The 8894-nt window shown below is 39.5% G+C and overlaps 1 non-coding gene across 1 annotated transcript; it reads left to right on the forward strand.

The window, feature by feature from the left end:
• The first annotated feature begins 8095 nt into the window (after window positions 1-8095).
• On the forward strand, window positions 8096-8202 carry LOC116114116. Its single transcript, XR_004125511.1, has one exon. It is a non-coding gene; the product is annotated as a small nucleolar RNA R71 (small nucleolar RNA).
• The last annotated feature ends 692 nt before the right edge of the window (window positions 8203-8894 follow it).

The following is an 8894-nucleotide window of genomic DNA, read 5'->3' on the forward strand; positions in this document are numbered from 1 at the left end:
AAAGGAAAGAAAAAGATAAACAAACAAAAGAATTTGGTTTCCTTAAAGCAAACACTAAGACTTAATCCAACTCCCACTTCTTTTCTCAACCATCACTCAAAATGTCAACCATTTAACTACCTTCAACCATGAACAATTTTTATTGTTGCTATTGTAATGCAATTCTTAAACTAAAAAAAATTATTATTATTATTATTATTATTATATATATTTTTTTTACATCATTAATTTAGGTTAAAAACCTCTCACAACCTCCAAACTATTTTTTTAGTTCATTCACACAACTCTTCAAGTTCCTTGTGTTTGCATTAGGTCCAAAATTCTCTTAAAGGGTATGATAAAGTGTTTAGGGTGGTTGGATTGGAAAATTTTCGATTTGCAAGAAAATAAAAAGCAATGATAATCTCATAAGGCTTAAGTGGGTGACTAGGGAACAATTCATTCGTGGGTTGGTTGGAAAGGCTCAAACGTTCCGAAAAATACCTAAATCATTTCCTCAACAATGTCTATTCCTAGAATTTCGCCTCAAGCATTTCTCTACTAGGTTCTAGAATCCACTAGCATTATCAAACTTTACCTAACCACATAAAATGAATCTAAGTATGCCGAAATAAATGAAAATGGTCGTTGAACCACTCAACAAACCTCAATCAAAATTCAGTCAATAAACATAAACTTGAAGCAATGCTTAACATTTTTCAATAATAAAATCCCAACAACCCTAATCTCATCATTGATTTATACAATTCATCATTGGCATACACAACAAAAACACAAAATTTACTAAAGATGGCATTGTCCCCAATGTCACATTATGCACAAATTAGGAATAGAAAAACAAAATCTGTAAAGGTACGAGATAGTTCCCTAATTAATCCGTGAAGTTGAAGTTTCGCTCATAGTGTGCACACCCGGTCCTTGACTTTTTCATCACCAAAATCTGTAAAAACAATTTAAAACTGTGGTGTCCACTGTGTTAGAACAATTCATGAACTAATATGGAAATATTACAACCCTAATCTTGTCTTTTAAACTAAAAAGTTCAACAAAAATTTAAACTAAACGAAAAACAACCCAAAAACAAACCATAGACAAATCAAAAATTAGTTCAAAGTTCCACAATACCCAACAATAAACCAAAATAAAAACAAACAAATACAAGATACAAAACAGGTGCTCCGGCTCATTCGTCGGCCTCCTTGTCTCCTTCGGCGTTGTCCTTTTCTGAATTGGAGCTCATCCACTCATCTGAATCCCAGTCAGCCCATTGGAATGCCGCAGTATCAACGTTGAGCTTGTTGAAGCTACTCTTCTGCATGTTAAACATCATCTGGGTCTGCTCTGCCAGCCATTCTTGACATTTTGACATACGTCTCATTTGACCCATCATCTGTTGCATCATTTCCTTCATAGTGGCTGTGGAACTGGATGATATGGCATCTTCTTGTGTGGTTCGATATCGTTTTGTCCTGGCAATGGGCTGCTCACTAGGTTGTTGTACAAGATGCTTATTATAATATGCGGTGTTGAGGACTGGGGCAGCATGGATTAGTGGTTCATTATCAGTCTTCTCGACTCTTGCTTTAAGGCATAATGCTGTAATGAGCTGTGGGAATGGGAAACTACCTCGCCCTGGTTGGGCTGCATTCTTGATACTATTCAGAATAATGTTCCCCACATCAATTTGTTTTCCTATGGCAATGGAATAGAGAAGCAATGCCTTTTCATAAGTTACTGTGCTATAATGCATCTCCGGCATCATCCTCGGACTCACAAAATATTGCCACAACCTAGCCAACGGAGTTAGATTTTTTCCCTTGATAGACTTCTTTCCTTTCTTCGAAACCTCCCAAGTGGTACCTGGTTTTGTTAAGACTAGAAGTACTACATCATCGTCAAATTGTTTTGACTTCCACTCCGTATGCTCATCACGGGAGATTTTAGGTAATTCAAAGAATTTATTGATCTCCTTAACATCAAAGGGTACATCAATCCCCCTCACATAGACAACCCCCTCATTACACTTAGGAGGTTGGCATAGAACTCTCTCAATATCGGTTCTATGGCCGCATGCTCAGGTTGACTCATAAACAACCCCCAAAGTCTCCCTTAACTCTATTCGTCAGCATGGACAGTGGTCAATCCATGCTCGGCAATGAATCCTTTATCCCTTCTTTGGGCTACTCCTTCATACCGTTGTCGAGCGTTGTCACTTTTAAACCGATTGTCCACTTTCTTCCCCTTTCCTTTACCTTTGGATGGTACTTTGACCGGTATTTTTCCCACAACAAATTAAACTCACAAATTCAATTCTAAACACCCTACGAACAACCACACTCAATCCTGCACAAGCACCACAACTTCCAAAAACTACAAAGTGACCCCCAAACTATGATTTTCCCACAATCAACCAAATACTCCAAAAATCAAAATCCACACTCCTCAATATCACACAATGCAAAATCAACACTTCCTCCAACACAAAATTAACGCACAAAATCATAAAAATTCACAACTCAACCGCAATCAATATTTTCATATCCATAAATCTAAACGCGAAAAATTTCGATTAAAAGCTTAGGGAACTTGAAATCTTACCACAACAATGGAGTATTCGCCACCAATTTAGCCAAAAATCACCTAGATTGCAAAACCCCCAATTTCTTGAACCCAAAAATTTCTTCAATTTTTCACAAAGATCTTGGTTAGATCGAGTTGTTTTTGTGTTTGGGATGGTTTAGGAGTTAGAAGAAGTGATGGAAATTCACTAGAAAGGATCAAGATTGAAAGTGGAAAAATTTTCTTTCGAATGTGTTTGAAGGGTGGCGTGAAAAATGAAGGAAATAAAGTGGGTATTTATATAAAGCAGACTTCGCCACAGCGAAGTTCATCAGGTCGAATCTAGGGTTTTTTAAAACCCAGTCGATGCCATAGTGAAGAAAAATTCTTCGCCACGACAAAAAATTACAGGACCTACCATGCCATAGCGAAGTTTCCTTGGCAAAAATTCACCCCACTTGCTTCGCCACGGCGAAAACACATTCTTCGCTGCGGCAGAAAAATATAGGAGATACTTTGCTACTGCGAAGAACTTTTGTCGCCGCGGTGAAGTCTGGGACTCTTCCACTTCCATTTTGTGGTAAATGTTCTTCGCCGTGGCAAAGTCTGGAACATTTTTCTTTTTTCACCTTAGTTCAAAACTTCACTTGAAACACCCAAAAGTACTATAAACAAGGAGTGCTTGTTTATAGTCGGAAAGATCGACTCTCTCAAGTTCTCATGTTGGGATGTTAAGGCGGATGGCGACTGACTTGTAACTCATCACGCCATCAATGTACGGCTTCAATCTCTGTCCGTTGACCTTAAATGTGCCCTTCTCTTCATGGGACACCTCCATCGATCCGAATGGGTAAACTCTTGTAACTATGAAGGGTCCGGACCATCTAGACTTAAGTTTTCCAAGGAAAAGCCTAAGTCTAGAATTAAACAATAACACTATCTGCCCCACTTCAAAGTTCTTCTTCCTAATATGTTTATCATGCCACTTCTTGGTCTTTTCCTTGTACATCCTACCATTCTCATAAGCTTCGAGACAGAATTCATCGAGTTCATTCAAAGTTAGCATCCTTTCCTCCCCAGTAGCTCGTAAATCCATGTTGAGCTGCCTAACTGCCCAATAGGCCTTATGCTCGAGTTCTACCGGCAAGTGACATGCCTTCCCATAGACCATCCTGAATGAAGACATACCAATCGGAGTCTTAAATGCAGTTCGGTAGGCCTAGAGTGCATCATCCAACTTCTGTGACCAATCTTTCCTAGATGCATTGACTGTCTTTTCCAAGATTCCCTTCAATTCTCTGTTTGATAGTTCCACTTGTCCATTGGTCTGTGGGTGGTAGGGTGTTGCAACTCTATGTTTTACCCCGTGGTTCCCCAACAGTGCATTCAATTTCCTATTGCAAAAATGTGATCCTCCATCGCTGATTATTGCCCGTGGTACCCCAAACCTTGAGAAAATGTTCTTTCTCACAAAATTAATCACCACTCTGGCATCATTGGATGGCAATGCAACTGCTTCCACCCATTTTGATACGTAGTCCATCATTACCAAAATGTAAGTATTCCTATAAGAATCTGGGGAAAGGACCCATTAAATCAATTCCCCATACATCGAAAAGCTCAACAACTAAGATATTGTTTAGTGGCATCTCATCCCACTTTGAAATTTCCCACTCTGTTGACACTGGTCGCATTCCTGAACCATCCGGAAGGAATCCTTGAAAAGGGTCGGCCAATAGAACCCAGACTGCAGAACCTTCACTACTGTTTTGGCTCTTCCAAAATGGCCACCCACTTCCCTTTCGTGATGATGTTGTAGGATACTCTCCATTTCCTCTTCTGGAACACACTTCCGTATCATCTGATCAGCACAGTGCCTATAAAGAAATGGTTCTTCCCAAAAGTAATACTTCAAATCAGAGAAAAACTTCCTCTTTTGTTGGAATGTCATGCCTATTGGGAGCACTCTCGTCGACAGGTAATTTGCAAAATCTGCATACCATGGTGTCTCCTCCACTCTCATTAATTTCTTATCTGGGAATGTTTCTTTGATTTGGCTTTCCTCTTCATTTCCCTGAATTGGTCATTCAATCCTTGACAAATGGTTTGCTACCACATTTTCCGACCCCTTCTTATCCCGTATCTCCAACGTAAACTCTTGTAGCAATAGGATCCATCTTATCAGCTGAGGTTTCGCTTCTTGCTTTGCTAACAGGTGCTTGAGTGCTGAATGGTCCATGTAGACTATCACATTGGCATCTAGCAAATATGAACGAAATTTATCAAAAGCAAAAACCACAGCCAACAATTCTTTTTCAGTAGTGGTGTAATTCAATTGTGCATCAGTGAGTGTTTTGCTAGCATACTGAATTACATGCAGCACTTTGTTTTTCCTCTATCCTAACACTACTCCTAAAACAAAATCACTAGCATCACACATAAATTCAAATGGTAGTCCCCAATCGGGGACTACAATAATAGGTGCAGATACAAGTAATTTCTTTAGAGTTTGAAAAGCATGCATGCATTCATCATTAAAATCAAAAGCAACATCTTTAATCAATAAATTACAAAGGGGTTTAGAGATCTTAGAAAATCCTTGATAAACCGTCTATAAAACCCTGCATGCCCCAAGAAACTTCGAACTGCTTTAACATTGGAGGGTGGTGGCAGCTTCTCAATCACGTCCATCTTTGCTCGATCTACTTCTATTCTGTCTTTAGAGATTCTATGACCAAGCACTATCCCTTCCTAGACCATGAAGTGGCACTTTTCCCAATTGAGCACCAAGTTCGTCTCCTAACATCGCTGCAAAACAAACAAAATATTAGATAAACAATGATCAAAGGATGAACTAAAAACAAGGAAGTCATCCATGAAGACTTCTATAAACCTCTCCACCATATCACCAAAGATCGACATCATGCATCTCTGAAATGTTGCTGGTGCATTGCATAACCCAAAGTGCATCCTTCGGTAAGCAAAGGTACCATAGGGGCAAGTGAAGGTCGTTTTCTCTTGATCCTCAGGAGCAATTTGATTGTACCTTGAATAACCATCCAAGAAACAGTAATAAGCATGCTCTGCCAACCACTCCAACATTTGATCGATGAAAGGAAGTGGAAAATGATCATTCCTTGTCGCTTCATTTAATTTTCGGTAATCAATGCACACTCTCCAGCCTGTGACCATCCTGGTTGGTATCAATTCATTGCTTTCATTCTTAATCACTGTGATACCTCCCTTCTTCGGAACTACTTGCACTAGGCTCACCATGGACTATCAGAAATGGGATAAATTATTCCCGCATCTAGAAGTTTCACCACCTCCTTTCTCACCACCTCCTTTCTCACCACCTCCTTCATCAAAGGGTTCAATCTTCGTTGTGGTTGAACTCTAGGCTTGATATCATCCTCCATGAGTATCTTATGCATACAAAAGGATGGAAATATGCCTCTAATATCTGAAATAGTCCATCCAATTGCTGATTGATGTTCTCTCAAAACCCGAATCAATCGTTCTTCTTCCAAGTTGCTCAACTTTGAACAGATGATTATTGGGAATGTTTCCGATTCCCCAAGATACATGTATTTGAGGTGGGAAGGTAAGGGTTTCAATTCAAGCTTTGGAGGTTCCTCATTTCTTTCCTTTGCCTTCTCTTTCTCAAAATCAAATTCCTCAAATTCAAGATCTTGGTTCTCATCAATCGGCTGAAGTGCTTCCAACAATCTAGCACATTCATTCTTTGCCAATTCCTTTACCTCTACTGTTCTTAATTGTGCAATACATGCTTCTAGCAGTAGTTGTGGAGTGTTCTCTTCAATGGTCTCCACTACTAGTTTATCCACCACATCAACACTAAAGCATGAATCCGTCTCAGATGGAAACTTCATAGCCTCAAACACATTGAACGTTACTGTTTCCTCCTGAACACTCAACAATAACTTTCCTTCTTGCACATCAATGAGTGCTCTTCCTGTGGCCAGAAATGGTCGGCCCAAAATAAGAGGCATTCCTTATCCTCCTCTATGTCCAATACAACAAAATCTGTCGAAAAGGTAATCTTGTCCACCTTCACCAACACATCTTCCACTATAACCCGTGGATGTTTTATGGACCTATCTGCAAGTTGCAACGACATGGTCGTTGGCTTCACTTCACCAATTCTCAATCTCCTGAAAACAGAAAAAGGCATTAAATTGATGCTAGCACCTAAATCACATAAAACTCGATCAAAAGTAATATCTCCTATAACACAAGGAATAGTAAAACTCCTTGGATCTTTGAGTTTTTGGGGTAGCTTCTTTTGGAGAATGGCGCTGCACTCCTTCTAAGCATCACTGTTTCCTCGTCCTCTAACTTTCTTTTGTTTGATAAAATCTCCTTAAGAAATTTCGCGTAGCTCGGCATCTGTTGCAATGCATATGCAAAAGGAATGTTAATATGCAATTTTCTAAATATTTCAATGAATTTGGAAAACTGCTTATCCTGATTCTTTTTCTTCAATCTTTGAGGAAACGGCACAAGTAGAGTGTGATGTGCCAATTCTGGTGGTATCTTGGGAAATGGCAATTTCTCTTTCCTTTGTCTTTGCCTCACTTCCCGTTTCTGTTCTTCTTCCCTAGAAATAGATGGTTTCTCTTCAGCAATGATCTCCTCATCTACTTCCTCATCAGATTCTTCCTTTTCATTTGGTGGCTTTTCTTTGTTCCCTGTTTGCTCCACCTTGTTCAAAACTATCCCACTTCTCTGAGTTATTGCATTTGCTTGCTCACGTGATTTAGTCACTGTGTTGCTCAGTAGTGAGCCCCATGGTCTCTCATTCAACTTGTCAGCCAACTGACCCACTTGTACCTCCAAGTTCCGAATGGATGCCCCCTAATTTCTGAAATTCGTTCTCCTCTCATTCATAAAATCCGTGGTCTCTTGCATAAACTTTCCAAACATGTCCTCCAATTTTGTCACCCTTTACTCTCCTTGTTGGTTGTTCACCCCTATTTGGTTGTTTAGTAATGCCTTTTGATTCCATTGATTATTTTGCTGATTCTATTGGTTTTGATTGCCCCAAGACAGGTTCGGGTGATTCCTCCAACTAGAATTATATGTGTTTGAGTATGGATTGTTTGGTTGCCTTTGATTTCCAGCCAAGTAGTTAACCTGCTCCGATGATGACGATGCTGAGGTAAACGTGTTCCCTACTTGACATTCACTGCTCATGTGATTACCTGCACAAAAATCACAAGTTAGTTGAGGAGCTTGAATGGAATTTACCTGCATACTTCCCAACTGTTTTTGAAGTGCTATCAGTTGGGCTGAAATGGCTATATATGTATCAACTTCATGAAGACCCATAGATTTCTTTGATTGCACCCTCTCATTAGGTCTTTGATAATTGTTGCTTGCCAGAACCTCAAGCAACTCGTGAGCTTCTTCCGGAGTCTTATTCTGTAGTGCTCCTCCCGAGGCTACATCCACCATAGTTTGCACATTCACCGTTAATCCATTATAAAATGTTTGGACTTGCATCCAAACAGGCAACCCATGATGTGGACACCTTCTCAATAATTCTTTGTATCTCTCCCAAGCCTCATACAATGATTCCGACTCTTCCTGAATGAATGACGTGATATCATTTCTCAACTTTGTCGACTTTCCTGGAGGAAAGAATTTGGTCAGGAACTTCTATGCTAAATCATTCCATGTGGTGATTGTTCCTGATGGTAGTGCCAGTAACCATCCCTTAGCTTTATCCTTCAATGAAAATGGGAATAGTCTCAATTTGATTGCATCATCTGACACTCCGTTTGACTTGAACGTATCACAAATCTCCAAAAAATTTGCAATGTGTAGATTTGGATCTTCCTTCAAATCACCCCTGAACTGAACCGACTGTTGGATCATCTGGATGATTGCCAGCTTTATCTCGAAGTTGTTGGCTTGTACCGCTGGTCTAGTAATACTTGATCCACTGCCTTCAACTATGGGAACTAAGAATTCCCTTAGTGTTCTATTCTCTGCCATCTCTACAACTATGACTTCTGGTTTAACTCTGGCTTCTCGTTCTCTTCTCTCTCTGTTTAGTCTTCTGGTGGTTCTTTCAATCTCAGGATCAACAGGAACCACTAGCTGACATCTTGCTCTTCGCATAAACTACATAGAAAAATAGAAAGAGTGAGATCACAAACCTAAAAGACTAACGAAAATTAAACAAACAACAATTAGGTAAAAATAACACTCCAATCTAGCTAACACAAGAAAAATTTAATATTAACACAAAACTCAATCCTTGGCAACGATGCCAAAAACTTGATGCGTTGTTACTACAACATGCATAA

Source organism: Pistacia vera, unplaced genomic scaffold (genome assembly GCF_008641045.1).
Source record: "Pistacia vera cultivar Batoury unplaced genomic scaffold, PisVer_v2 Contig70, whole genome shotgun sequence".
Lineage (NCBI taxonomy): Eukaryota > Viridiplantae > Streptophyta > Magnoliopsida > Sapindales > Anacardiaceae > Pistacia > Pistacia vera.